This window comes from Rhinolophus ferrumequinum, chromosome 10, assembly GCF_004115265.2.
Source record: "Rhinolophus ferrumequinum isolate MPI-CBG mRhiFer1 chromosome 10, mRhiFer1_v1.p, whole genome shotgun sequence".
NCBI lineage: Eukaryota > Metazoa > Chordata > Mammalia > Chiroptera > Rhinolophidae > Rhinolophus > Rhinolophus ferrumequinum.
In genome coordinates this window covers 38,214,768-38,229,516 of record NC_046293.1, presented here as the reverse complement: position 1 = coordinate 38,229,516, position 14,749 = coordinate 38,214,768, and the positions used below count along the sequence as shown (strand labels likewise).

Below are 14,749 nucleotides of genomic sequence, written 5' to 3'. Positions count from 1 at the left end.
AAATTATCAACCTTTAGTAGAAGGGAAATGCTAGCCAGTGACAAACACTTTGTTCCCTTTATCCCCAAACAACACCCAGCTTCACTAATTTTAACAGCTTTGAATCTCATACTTAAACCCATCTGTTTGATCATGGTTAAATAATGGTGATGATATGATGATGATAATTATAATAATAATAATAGTAATAAATAATAATAATAGGGGTAACTGGTTAGCTCAGTTGGTTGGAGCGTGGTGCTGCTAACACCAAGGTTGCCAGTTCGATCCCCGCATGGGCCACTGTGAGCTGCACCATCCTTAAGATTCAACTATGCCATTGTAGCATGAAAGCAATGTAACCAACGACCATGGCTGTTTCCCAATAAAAATTTTAAAAATAAATAATAATAATAATAATAAATCATGGCTTCCTGAAAAATTTCACAATTGGCTGCTCAGCTGTGATTTATTTTTCTCAATTTCAGAACTAATATGACTTTCTAGAGAAATCTCTGGAAATAAAAATGTCATCGGGCCAGCCCGGTGGCTCAGGCAGTTAGAGCTCCGTGCTCCTAACTCCGAAGGCTGCGGGTTCGATTCCCACAGGGGCCAGTGGGCTCTCAACCACAAGGTTGCCAGTTCAAATTCCTCCAGTCCCGCCAGTTCAAATTCCTCCAGTCCCGCAAGGGATGGTGGGCAGCGCCCCCTGCAACTAAGATTGAACACGGCACCTTGAGCTGAGCAGTCTCCTGGATGGTTCAGTTGGTTGGAGCGCATCCTCTCAACCACAAGGTTGCCAGTTCAATTCCTCAACTCCCGCAAGGGATGGTGGGTTGTGCCCCCTGCAACTAGCAACGGCAACAACCTGGAGCTGAGCTGCACCCTCTACAACTAAGACTGAAAGGACAACAACTTGAAGCTGAACAGCACCCTCCACAACTAAGACTGAAAGGACAACAACTTGACTTAGAAAAAAGTCCTGGAAGTACACACTGTTCCCCAATAAAATCCTGTTCCCTTTCCCCAATAAAATCTTTTAAAAAAAAAAAGTCATCATTATACAGTATCTCTTGTCTATGTTTTCACCTTGAAGTAACGTTTCCTTAATAAAGAATTAAGATATAGACCCAAATGTGAATGTATATTCATTAATTTTCTCACTCATTCATTGTTTTGAAAAGGTAATTCAAATCAGGTCAGAAACATGTAATATCTGTGAAAAGACAGAATGATGAATGAGGTCTTTTAACAATTTGAAAAATGTGCTATTTGGGATATAGGTACTTTAAAAAATGGGAGATGAAAAACTCAACACATTAATTTTAATGTAACAAATTACTAACATAATTTAAATTAACTACAAAAATGCAAGTATTTCATGAAAATGAAAGAGAGGTTTTAAAAAGAAGTCAGCTAGTCAGTAATAGGAAAAAAAATGACCTTATTCTGATTTATCTCACGCTGGTACAGTGAGTGACAAAAAGACTACATAAATAGTAAACAAAGTCTTCCCTCACTGAACTTGTTTCCAAAAAATGTCTACGATGCCCTTGAAATTAGGCACTATTGATGTGGAACTACAGTGTGCCCTAATTTCAAGTCAATATTTGTCCACAAAGGCCAGATTATCCTATTTATTTTTAAGTAGCTACCAGAACTATGACAGTTGCTGGTCAAAGATAATTTAACCAAAACCTAAGTCTATCTTTCTCAATAACAAACATCTTTCAAGTTTGTCCTTTAAAAGCACAGTTTTTTACTATACCACATCTGCCCCATGAACACAAACCAAGAAAGAGAAACATTGGCTAAAATGAAGAATATAAAATTACTGTTATTACTCAAAAAACTGCTAATGAAATTTAAAGCTTTGGCATATTCAAATCCCTACGCAAGGACGAGTTTCTTGGAAAGAAAGCATAAATCCGAATTTGGCACATCAGGATAACATCCTAAAAATACTCTTTGACTCGTTTTTGTAGCTCTATCTCTGGGTAGTACAAATTGCAGTTTGAACACTCTAACAGCCAAGGCTCCAATGATTTCACATCAGCCCACAGGAATTCCACATCACCACCTTCTCTTTCCTACTGGAAAACACAGTATGTTTTATATGCTTCCTATAGAACAGAAGCAGAAAAGACTTCTCTCTCCACCATTGTTTCAGAGCCATTAGGAAATTTCTGTTTCTGAAACCAAAATACAAACCAATATGAAAATGTTCTGGCTTTCCAGTAACACACACCTTCCCTTTGCAAAAAGACTGCTCCTAATCCACCTGGTGCTAATCAATTTCTTCAGGAACTGAGAACAATACAGACCCAGGTGGTTTTATAAACAAAATACTTCTTTCCAGCTTTGAAACTTAATTGTCAACTGGCTAGAAAGATAGAGAACTCCATCTGTGAAGTCCTGCATCTCCACACTTCCTGACTCGGGTTTATTAGATGTAGTTGTGGCTTCTTTCCTCATCTCCTGGAAATGCCCTTTCGTTCAGGCACCGGGGATGCAGCTTTTGACTCACAATGAAATCCACGCCCGTTTCCTCCCGACCTAGCAACAGAAGGATCCTCACTGAGAGGAACCCTGGTGAATGAAAGGGGAAACTTGACTCAGGAGTCTCAGCCCCTACATTTTTTTTCCTTCTCCAAAAGAAAGACCCTTAAGCACTAATAAGTAAGTGAGGGTTCTGAATCAGTTTGTGGAGTCAAGCTTTTTCCCCAGAAAATCAATCATACCCGGTTAGTGACCTGGGCACACAAAAATCTCCAACCAGGAAAAAAAAAAAAAAAGTTTAGAACAGGAAAAAAACAAACAGAATTCAATACTTCCAGTTCTCAAAATATCTTTTCCTTCCCACAGACAATTGCTTTCCCTAACTTGGACACTAAATCAAATTCTCCTTCTACTGCTCCTTGCACTTCGTATTGAAAGGTCCCACATGTTGAAAAATGCATGTTGGTATAATTAAGAGTTTGTATGCCACGCCTTCTGCCACATTTCCCTGTTAAAACACCCTTCTCTAAAAATGATCCCTGAAAACACAATTACCAGCCCTCATCCATTTCTTGAGCAGCCACAGAACACAGATCTGAAGATTCTCTGCAACCTTCCTAACCCCTCCAGATCACAAAGTTGGCAATGAAAGGGATTCTCGCTGAAAATGTTAAGAGTGAAAAAGAGTTGGAGTTTTAGAAGTGTGCCCCCAAGAGACTAGTTTTCCCACAAGCTCAGAATGAATACACCCTAAGTGAATTTCTCACATCCTGACCGAACTCTATAAAAAGATTTTTTATGTTGATATATAAGAATAACAATTATACTCTTTCATTTAAATCAATATGTAGTAGGCCACACAGGAACTAAACAGATACAAAACTTTTGTTCTCTCTCAAGAGCATCATTTTTGAATCGATATTTCATAAACTTTGTGACATTTTTAAATAACACCCTCCACCCATCAACCCTCCAACCATCCCCATCTCCCCTCTTCCCCTCCCCCCCACACTTCTCTGATTGGGTTCTCAAGTGTTATTGGAAGACTAGGGTGTCCGGGGGTCTAATGACGCAGACAAGACTTTACATGTCCAATCCTGGAGGTATTTTTCACGTATAAGCTAGTTAGGAGCCCCAGGAGTTAAGCCCTACCCCCACCCCGCCCAAGTGTCCATTCCCGTTGGGAAATAGGAATGAGTTGGACAAGGAAATCGACCAGGGGATAAGGAGGAGCAGCTGCAATACCCAGCAGCAACCATACAACGGTGTCATTTCTCTCCGATCTCTGAGAGAAGTCAAACGCCCTTACCTGGGGGGTGGAAGCCGCCGGCACTAGTTCCAAAAGTTCTGGTTCACCTTCCCTCGGAGTTCAAAGCCCCAGCACTCTGGCCCCGCCGCAGGCTAGCAAACCCAAATTCTGTCCCGTCCCACTCCCGCCTTCCCCAACCTCTGGGCCCTACACCATGTCAGGAATCCGGGCAGACACCGAGCTGGGAGCTGACATCACTCCCAGTTCCAGGTACCTCCCCCTCCCACTGCCTCCTTCTCTCCTCCCTCCCTGCAGGAATTAGCCAAAGAGAGTTCGCAAGGGGGAGGGGTCGGCAGCGTCCTGGCTCCCGCTGATTGGGCTTGGGGACAGTCACTCAGAGGAGTCAACTAATTTTATACATTCCTCGCTGAGCCAGACTAGGGCTGGAAGTGGTTGTTGATGAAAAAAAAAAAAAAAATGCTGCCTTTCCTGCTTATCTCTGAGGAAAGGAGATATATAGTGAAGAGGCTTGCGAGCTGTGTTTTAAACTTTTCTGGGAGTGTTTACTCTATCCCAGATCAGAAACGAAACTAACCCACCCAAGCCCCCTTTTTAAGGAAAAACAATTGCCTCTGTGTCACGGGCAAGTACGAGTCTGGCGGTGCATGGAGCAGAAAATGGCTAGCTTTAAGTCAGGCAAATAAAGGAAACCGCCAGCTAACTCTGCTACCCTTTTATCTTGGTATTGCTGGTTGTTCCCGTAGACGGGAAATTTAGAACTTCAAAAGCACTTCCGAAAAATTTGGAAGAGAATGCTAGAAAAGGCAACCCAGCTCTGAATTGTTAACTTGCGGCGTTTTCGACCATGTGGCTGCTTTGGCTGTTAGCTATGAAAATCAATCATGCAAGCTTCCAGACAAATAAAATTGAAGCTCTGAAGAAAATATTACTATTTGCCTTTTTAACAATCATAACGCTGCTGTTTTCATGCACAACTGAAGAGGAGAGAGGGTGATCACACAATTGAGTTCAACAAGCCACATGAGAATAATTACTGTTGAATGGAACCAATTGCAGAGGCTGAGCTATCAATTAAGAATTAAGTAACATTTACCCTTGGCGGATAGCATGCTAACAGAACAGAAACATTCTCAGGAGATGGTTCTTTCAATTTTCCTAACATCTACTCCAAGGCAGAACTGAATACGGAAAAGTGGCTCTCTATATATGAGATATAGGGAGCCTATTATCCATCATCTTCTGGAAGTAAAATGAATTAATTATTGACTTTCTGTTGGTTTTTATTGTTTGTTTTTGATGGATGACGCCATGCATTTCACCATTCTGCCAAAAATTGTAGAGTGATGTAGAATCCAACACTGTGTAACAACCATCCTGTAAAATAAGTCTCACTAGCCCCATTTAAACGTAGAATCAAAAGCTCAGCAAGGTTACATAAGTAAATTTCTCTAGAACTGGGGTTGAAACCCAGGTCCATTGGACTCCAAAGTCATTTTTTCTCTTTATTCTAAAACAGTGATTGCCTACAATCTACACTCATTTGAAAAATTCGAGCACTATAATGCTAAAAAAAAAAAATCCATAGATCCAGGCCAGTGCTCTCACAGACCTACTTTATGTTATTGCCATTGTGCTGTTTGTCAGACCTACACTATTCCAAGCTAACATATTTCTGACTCCGTATTTCCACAGCTTTAAATCTTTCTATGCACCACTACTAGCTGAGTTTTCTAAAACACTGTTTGGTCTTTGCCATCAACATCTTCCCCTCTAAATTGCGCCCCGCCTCCCCTTTCTCTGCAATTCTTGGCTAGCCATTTAAAACTGTCTCTAATCTGGCCTCCTTTTACCTCTCCTACCTTATCTCCCACTTCTGTCTTGGGAAATACTCTGCTGCAGTCAAACTGGTCTACTCACAGATCCTGCTTACTTCTCACCTTCTGGCCTAACTGGAAACCCCACTCTTCTCTGTGTGTGGGTTTGTTGTGTTTGTTTTTGTTTTTGTTTTGAGAACTTTTAAGATCTACTCTCTTAGCAACTTTGAAATATGTAAGACAGTATTATTAACTATAGTCACCATGCTGTGCATTACATCCACATGACTTATTTATTTTATACTGGAAGTTTGTACCTTTCGACCCCTTCCTCTGAGTATTAAGTTCTCTCAAAGCCTAATGAAAAGTCCTTGTCCTGCTGTGCACTACAGTGGACAGAAAAATGGCTTGGGATCCATTGCACAGTTCTGCCACTTACTTGCTATGTGATTTGGCCTAGTCATTAAAACCTCTATCAGTTACCTCTTCTATGAAACGGGACTGATAATACATGAAGGGTTGTTGTAAGCTTTATTGAGATTGTACAGATATATAAACATATGGTTATATATGTCTAGTTATATACATTTCCTACCTTCCCAAACTCTAAAGAGCAAGCTCCATGCTTAACACCTCTTTGTATTTCTTATACCCAATTCAAGGAAAAGACTCAGTAAAAATACAGGACAGAAAATAGATCATTATACCGTGTTTCCCCGAAAATAAGACCTAGCCGGACAATCAGCTCTAATGCGTCTTTTGGAGCAAAAAGTAATATACGACCCGGTCTTATTTTACTATACTATAAGACCAGGTCTTATCTAACATAATATAAGACAGGGTCTTATATTACTTTTTGCTCCAAAAGACGCATTAGAGCTGATTGTCCGGCTAGGTCTTATTTTCGGGGAAACACGGTATTACCTCTAATCCCCCTCCATTCCTTAAATACACCCAAACCCCAAATAACCCATAACTGTTTCCCCCACACACACCTCTCCCTCTCCCCCCCCCACCACCACCACTTTGGCCAGAGTCCTTCCTTTTTCCTTTCTCACCATTCCTGCAACAACCTTCACTCCCTCAGATATTTTCTGCACCAACCACTTAAACTGTCTTTTCACCATTCATCCTTCCCACTGCTACAGTCAGGGACACACTTGTCTGTCATGCCTGTTGCCTGCTGTGCTCTCCCAAATGCCTTCAAACAGTGGCTGGGAGGCCACCAGTCATTCTTCCAGCCCCAGTCATAGATGGCTGCATCCAGACTCTCATTCTACAACCAGCAACAGGAGATGGGGGAGGGAATGTCCCACCCCATAGAGATGGCAGGATAGAATAACAGGAAGTTGCCTCCCATCCCCTCCACAGCTGGAGTGATAACAGCTGCCATCAGAGTCCGGAAAACAAAAGACTCAAGAGAAAAGCTGAAAACAGGCCAGGGCTCCAGCAGTAGTGTTCAAACCAGGGGTTCCAGAGTGGGTGAGAAAGGAATCCGTGGGCCAGATTTCAGCCTTCTTCTCACCACCTTCTTCCGTCCCCTCTGATTGAGTTACATCTCTTCTCTGTACTACACTTTTTGGCTTCACCCTAACGCTTCATTTTTAAAAGAGGCTCTAACACTTGAAAAAATATGCTGAAACCACTGGCCTCTAGGTATGTTTGGGAAGCCCCAAAGAATCAGGACATTGCAGCAGAAGTGAAATAGGGTGCCCGATGGGCAGCTACCCACAGTTTACCTACTAACCCGGATCTTAGCTGACTTAATGGAAAACTATTTACAACTCCTGTGGTTTCAACACTAATTAACTCTGAAGGTCTAGATATCAGTTTTCTGCCTAGTTATTCCTATGATCAGCTTTGCTTTTTGTACCTATGAATTTTGCCAGATACTATCACTACAGGTGGGAGTGAGGTGGAGGGCACTTCAATAGTAAGAAAAAACCTGCAGAAAATAACAGAAGTATAGCTTGGAATAGACTGTAAACATCTGATACAACCACCTACCTATTGGAGGCAAGAATCCCCTCTACAGCATTGCTGACAAGTGGCCACCTAGCCCCTGCTTGAATTATCTGGCCACATGAAGCCCAGGAGCTAGGAGAGCAGCTCTCCACTGAAGATCTTTCTCCTAGCAAGCCAGGTCCTGCTTTTCTGACTAGTCCCCCAAAGACCTCTGTCTTGTCTCATTTAATCCCCACAACCATCCAGTCAGATGGGTGTTATTAGCCCCATTTTAACATAAAAATCAAAGGCACAACAAGGTTACATAAGTAAATTGCTCCAGAACACCCAGAGCTGGGATTGAAACCAAGATCTCTGACTGCAAGCCCTTATATAGATAGATAGATAGATAGATAGATAGATAGATAGATAGATAGATAGATAGATAGATAGATAGATAGATATAGATACACACACACACACACACACACACACACACACACACACACACACACACACACATATATGGAGCATTGATTGTCCACAATCTACTCTTTCAGTTCTGCCCTCTGGAGTAACAGATTGCAGGTTGACTCTTTTTATTAACCCCACCCCCAGGCCTGTGCAGGCATGAGGACACATCCCCTACTTAGTTTGTTTAGATGCAGATACCAGGAAAGGCTCACCCATCCCATCAAGGCCATGTCATTTCTCTGTGTGGTCTTCACAGGCTTCCAGCTGCAGCGGTCTAAAGCACGGTCCTGATCACTCTTGACTCCTTTCAAAACACTTGAACATTTACCAAGGAATAAAGCCCACACTCCAAACTGGCACCCAAAGGCCTATACATCCTGGCCCCCAATTTATCTTTCTGAACTTACGTCCACTCCGCTTCATATTCCCACACTGTGCAAAACTGAAGGATTTTGCACCCAGGCTCCCTAATAATGTGTCCTCAGTTAAGGATAATTTTTGCCCATTTCTACTAAAATCCATCTCACAGGGTTGTTGCGAAGATCTGATGAGATGTCATATGCAGGATGACAGAGCATGTTGTCTGACACATAATAAGTCATCAGTAAACATGTTTTCCTTTTTCTTACAACGTCAAACAACTATCCTATTATCTTTATATATGGCTTATGTCCCCCACTGACTACAAGTTCCTTATAGTCCTTGAGGGCAGGATGTCAATTTGTTTTATCTTTACATCCTGTATGGGATTTGGAACTACGAATTGTCCTCTGGACAGTCAATAAAAATGTCCTGAGTGACTGAATGAATGCTGTCTTGTGCTTAAAACGTCTAACTTGCTATGGGCTAGGTCTTTAGAAATTCGGGAAGCAATTGCCCAGAATGATCTTAAAGGATGTGGGTGCCTCAGCTTGTTCTCATCCCAGTCACATCACTAACCGTAGAGTGGGTTGAACACATGGTATAAATCATGAACCCAAATTCAAATGAAACAAGCTTAGCTTTAGAATTCCTTATAAAGGAAATTGCTGTTTACTCTGTCTGATTCTAAGCATGGCACTGCTGATAACTCAGACACAGTTTTAATATCCTTTAGCTGAATATTGAGCTACTACTCAGCTATCACCACTGACATCATTTATGAATTCAACCCTCCCCCCATTTCCCTTCCTGCCCGTGGAGACAGATTAGAAATAGGCCCAATATCTCTCTCCAAGTAGAGTCTTGTTTTAATCACTCTTTCTTTACAACCCAGACTGTGTTGGTTATTCTCTGGTCACCTGCCAGATAAATTCAGAAACCTAGTTGCATTCACCTTCCCTATTTTATTATTCTATTTATAAATTGAAAAAATTTTAATTAAAAATAGAAACTTTTTGTCATGGTCTTTGATTAATGTGCAATTATTGGCTAAATTAAACAAATTTCCTAAAAAAGTATGTCTGATTTCTATACTTCGAAAGAGGCCACAGGATGGATAGTGAGTCCTTTCAATACGCATGTAGCTGCAATTCCTATTTTCCGTTCCATGCAGATGAATCTGCGTAACGTTCTTCCCAAGCATGCCAAACCCTTCCACAGGCTGGCAGGCCTTTCCACGTTCAAGTCACTGCCCTTCCTTCCGACCAACACACACAATGCACAGCCCTCTTTAGAGGTCCTGGGAACATGTTCAATCGACAGTAAAGCATTACTCATAACCAGTAACTCCCACCTCGATTTTCACCTGTCGCAATATTAAGTAAAGGTCCTTTTTCATATAATATGCCATGGCTCACTATTAATCAAAATTTACCCAGTTTGACAGCGTGGTGCACTCCATTCTCTGGAACCAGTGTCAGGTATGATTCGCAGGCCTCCAACTGATCCATTAATTCCTCGTCCACTCACCTTTTCACCTGGACAATCATTAATTTACTGTGGCTTTATTCAGTCTCTCCTAATCCTTAACTGGAATTCTTCTACTTAACTAGAATTTACAGTTTAAAAATGGCATGTTAGACTTCAATCCACAAACTTCGAAGAGGACTAAGAGGAATGAGTGTTAGCTAAAAACAGATGTAAGACGAGGAGGGGACAACTGGTTTAAATAAGTGCTCTCATTAAAGGAACTTTCCTGGCAAGTTGAAACAAGTTGTTGATTAACAAATCTTCAAGCTAGAGTGCCTTATCTCCCAAATCCTATGAAAATGAGGCTCTCTGCTGCTTTCCCTTGCTCCTCCAGATTCAATCTCGAGAAAAGCCTTTCCGCTGAAGGATGCTGACTGTGTAGCATCTGAATTGCCAGATAATTAGTACTGGGGTTTGTTAAACTGGCCAGGGTGTGAAGAGAGCAAAGAGAAAGTTACAACCATCACTTTAGCACGTCTGTCTTTTAAATTCTTTAACCCTCTTTCCTTTTATTTCTCCTTTAATAATTTCCATTTGACTCTATGTTGCTTGGATTCTGAAGTAGATATAATGTAATAGCCATAGAACTACCTTTTACATTGCAAGATGCCATTTCGGAAAAAGATCATCACACATGCCTGAATAAGAGGATATATAAGAAATAGCACCTCTTCTTTAGTAAAATTAAATAAAGCACTGCATGTACATGTACTAAGTTATAAGACAGGATCACTGGACATTTTTGACTTTCTGAATTTCTCCATCTGTAAATAGCATGGCAATAATGCTAAAGAAAGAATGTACTGGAGTAAAGTCGTGAAACTCTAGATGCTGCTCCCCCCACAAGCTCCTTCTGACAGTCCAAAATAGTTCTGTATACACAGGATTCTCAGGTAACATCCTGAGACCCTTGCCATCTTGAACAGTACCGGTTGGACCATGGATTCCCACCTGAATTAAAGACAATCAAGTGCTATAAACTTGCCAATAGCCTGGGGCAAATAAGCATAGGAACTCTTCAGCAGAGCTCCACACTATTGTAAATAGTCACAAAGTGGCCTTATCAAATCCTCTCTCAAGAAAGTGAATATAAGACACGTAGGAAACCAGAGAGAATAGAAAAGGAAGAAGCAAATAGAATGAAGGCAATAAACAGAAGCCTGAATAAGTAGAAGCATGAAATATAGAAAATGAGATCAAGAGAAAGTCAGTAACTCAGGTAAAATTTAAAGCAGAAAGGGACAAATGCTGAGAGTCACACAGAGAAAAGGTAGTAACTGCAACCATGTGGCACTGGACACCATGAGGGTAGTGGAGAGTAGCTGCAGAAGCAATGGAAAATCTAGCAAGAGGAATAAAAAGTATAATGATAATAGGAAACACCAATTTCTGTATGCCTAGTACTATTTTAAATGTTTGAAATATGTTAACTTCAACCCTGTGAGGCTGTTTCTATTTCACAGATGAGGAAACTATGCCCCAGAGAGCTTCAATAACTTGCCCAAAGTCACGTGCTAGGAAGTAGCACGATTCAATCCAGTTTGGTACTAGAGTTTGTGCTGAATGAAAAGTTGAGTTCCAAGAATGAGAGAGTAGTAGAGTTAATGATGAATTTTAAACCATATTCCAGTTCTCATTAAGGCTTAATGGTTCAGCGGTCTCCTGCATTTTCTTCATTCCCCAGGTAGTCTCCCACTAAATCTCCATCTCCTGAGTTAACCTCAACACTTTCATGCCTCATGACTTGAAAGAGCCTAACACTATGACTTCAAATGAAACTATAAATGTGAGAGCATTTTACCTGTCCTGAAAGAAATGTGACAAGTTAAGTGTTTTTATTCTGAAATGAGGTAAGAGTTGTGAAGATATGGCCTAGTGGTCAAGATTGAGTTTATCTCTAAATCATGTTCCTTTGAGCCAGCCTCTGTCTGTTTTGGAATATTTTGCCACACACTGTGGGAATTTTAGAATGTATTAGTTTTCAACATGTAATTATCATTACACATTAATTGAATATAATGATATTAATTACATGACCCTGTTCTACCTCATTTCTTCCCTAAGCAACTAGAATGAGGGACTATGATTATAGCGGCAATGAACAAAGTCCAAAAGAAAAGAAGCTTGCATCTGTATTGTTTTATCTTTCTACCACATCTCACAACAGCACTTAGGTTCTGGAAGGAATTTAGATTTATTCTACTTATAGTGGGAACAAAGTCAGAGCATATCTTACTACAAGCTTGTTTCACTAAAAAACAAAAACCTACCCTCAATCAGCCCCATTTTGCTTTGAGTACCTTTGTGAGAGTCACCACTGGTATGAGGACAGGTGCTGTTTCCTCTCAGGACTCATTTGCAAAGTTCTGAGCTTTGCTATCAAAAGGGCAATCAATGGGTATTGCGAAACAGTGATACCATCATCATGTGAAGAACGGGAAAATGTTGGAGACTACATTCAACCCTGCCCTAGGAGAAGTTGAATTACAAAAAAGAAAGAAAGAAATCTGCTGAAAAACCAGAAGATTGAGAACTTTATGTCTTGTGCTGAAAATTATTTTCACGTGATACTATTGTTTGAAAAATTTATTAGCATTGGGCATTTTTTCACCCTCTTCCAAAATGCCACTCAAAGTTCCCTGACTTTCTGTGTCTCCTAATGAGGATTAATCTTATAAGGACGAGCTTTATTTGTCTTGTCCTATTTTAGACATCAGAGCTGTGTTCAGTTGCCTTCATTTATTTATAGAATAAAAGAGTCATATGTGTGGAAATAATAACACTTTTGTCAGAAAGTCAGGCAGCAACACGGAAGCTCTGGAGTCCAAATACCACTTTCAGTGGAGCATACTTCCTTGGGAACAGGCAAGGGGAGAGGGAGGAAGAGAAAGAAATCGCATGCCCTGCAGTAAAGACCCTAAGACTATAAATATCAAATTATCAAACAATCTGCATTGTTCACCCCAGCAGAGAGTCTCAGCTCTGAGATGTTCCTGTCCCACCCCCATACCCTGCCTCAGAACAGTCAGTAAGTGGAAGACCCACTAAATTTGTTTCACTTCGCTATTCTCTATTTGTCTTCACAAGTACCCCTTTAAGTATGTAAGAGCAGTTCCTGTTCTCACCAGTATGAGAATCAGAGGCACAGAAAGTTCAGTACTTGCTATCGTGAAACAAAATAGCAATACAGGGAATATATTAGTACCTATGATAGCGCTAGGTCCAAACCTCAGCTGTCCTGGTGCTGAATGTACTGCTGAGCCCATATAGCCTTCGGCAACCTACACACACAGACACTGCTCCCAGAAAAGACTGCCCTCTCTACAATTATAGGTTCTTGAACTGTCTGCCTTTGGTAGTTTTCAAAATAGCACAGTTGACTCTGTCTCTAGCCAGGGGAAAAAAAAAGTCATTTCTACTCACAAATTACACAAAGGCACCTCTGTGGAATCCATCCAACATACCATGGCGTAGCCTCTTTATCTCATTCTTTTGCTGGCTCCAAACTGTGAGAGGTGATCAGTGAGAAATGAGTTTGTGGGAGATAACTGGGGAGTAAGGTAACTCATTTAAATGATAAAACAGGAAACCCGTTTCCAGTTTGGACATGGACAGTGTTTTAATATGAACAGATCTGGAATCTGGACTGAAGACCCGGGAGTATTATAATATGAAGTGGCAAGGAGGACGTGGGGCACCAGATTTCTTCTTTCGAAGAAAAGAGCTCTTTGGTGACAGCTGGGCAGGGAAAGCATTTGTTGTGTTGTGGCGCAAAAGTACAGTGGAGCAGGAAGGGAGGCAGATCAGGGACAAAGTATTCTGGTCTTAGTCTTGGCTCTGATACTAACGGTGAGCAGGTTACTCCTTCAGACCTTAGTTTATTCTCTGAGACTTGATGCTTTAAAGTCCTATTCTCTCTCTCAAATTCAGTATTATTCTGGGTGTAATAAGTGTTCTTTGCACAAATGAGAGAGCATGACATGCAACTTTTCATTGAGCATTTCCAGTCATTATAATGTGATCTTATACAATTTGTTATTTTGTAAAATACATTTGCCTTTACGATTAAAAAATCATTACATCAGTGGGGAAACGAAACACCTTGGCCAGATGATTAAAATTAACATCACCCAGGAGGGGCAGAACCACTTAGTATGCCTCCAGATTTGATGCGCTGAGAAGGACAAATCACCGCTTAGATAGCAGTCCGGCCCAAATGCATAACGTGAATTTAATCATGAGTTAACAGCAAACAAATCCAAATTGAGGACATTCTGTAAAATGAACGGCCTACTCTTAAAAAATGTCAGTAGCATGAAAGACAAAGAAAGGTTGAGGGAGTTGTCTAGATGAAGGGAGATTAAAAAGACAAATATGACAAGTAAGACATCATCCTGGACTAGGTCTTATGTGGAAAAATATTTCTACAAAGGATAGTATTGGGGCAACTGACAAAATTAGGATCTGGGTTGTAAATTAATGTATCAATGTTACATTTCCTAAATTGGCCTATAAAAGAATATTCTTGTTTTTAGGCTATATACATTCAGATATTATGGAGTAAAGGGAATGACACATGCAGACTCAAATCATTACAAAAAAATAGAGAAAAAGAGAAATTAATAAAACAAATGATGGCAGAACATTAAATGTTGTTAAATCTGAGTAAAGGATATATGGGAGTTCCTAATTCTATTCTTGCAAATTTTCTGTTTGAAATTATTTTGAAATAAATCTGTGTTCTTTTTTAAAGTAACACGTGTTCATAGCACGAAATTTTCTGAAGAAGAAACATCATTTGCAATCCCTCCACCCAGCGATAACTGTTAACCTTTTGCGTGTACAAGCGTACCTCAGAGATATTGCAGGTTTGTGTTCA

The 14,749-nt window shown here is 40.6% G+C and overlaps 1 protein-coding gene across 1 annotated transcript in view; it reads right to left on the bottom strand.

Annotated features, from left to right (window-relative positions):
* Positions 1–3,985, bottom strand: part of PPFIBP1 (PPFIA binding protein 1) — a 164,176-nt gene extending 160,191 nt beyond the window's left edge. Inside the window, exon 1 of the mRNA XM_033117043.1 lies at positions 3,788–3,985. The gene's annotated coding sequence lies outside the window, so the exon portion shown is untranslated. The remainder of the gene's footprint in view (positions 1–3,787) is intronic.
* Between the last annotated feature and the right edge of the window lie 10,764 nt (positions 3,986–14,749).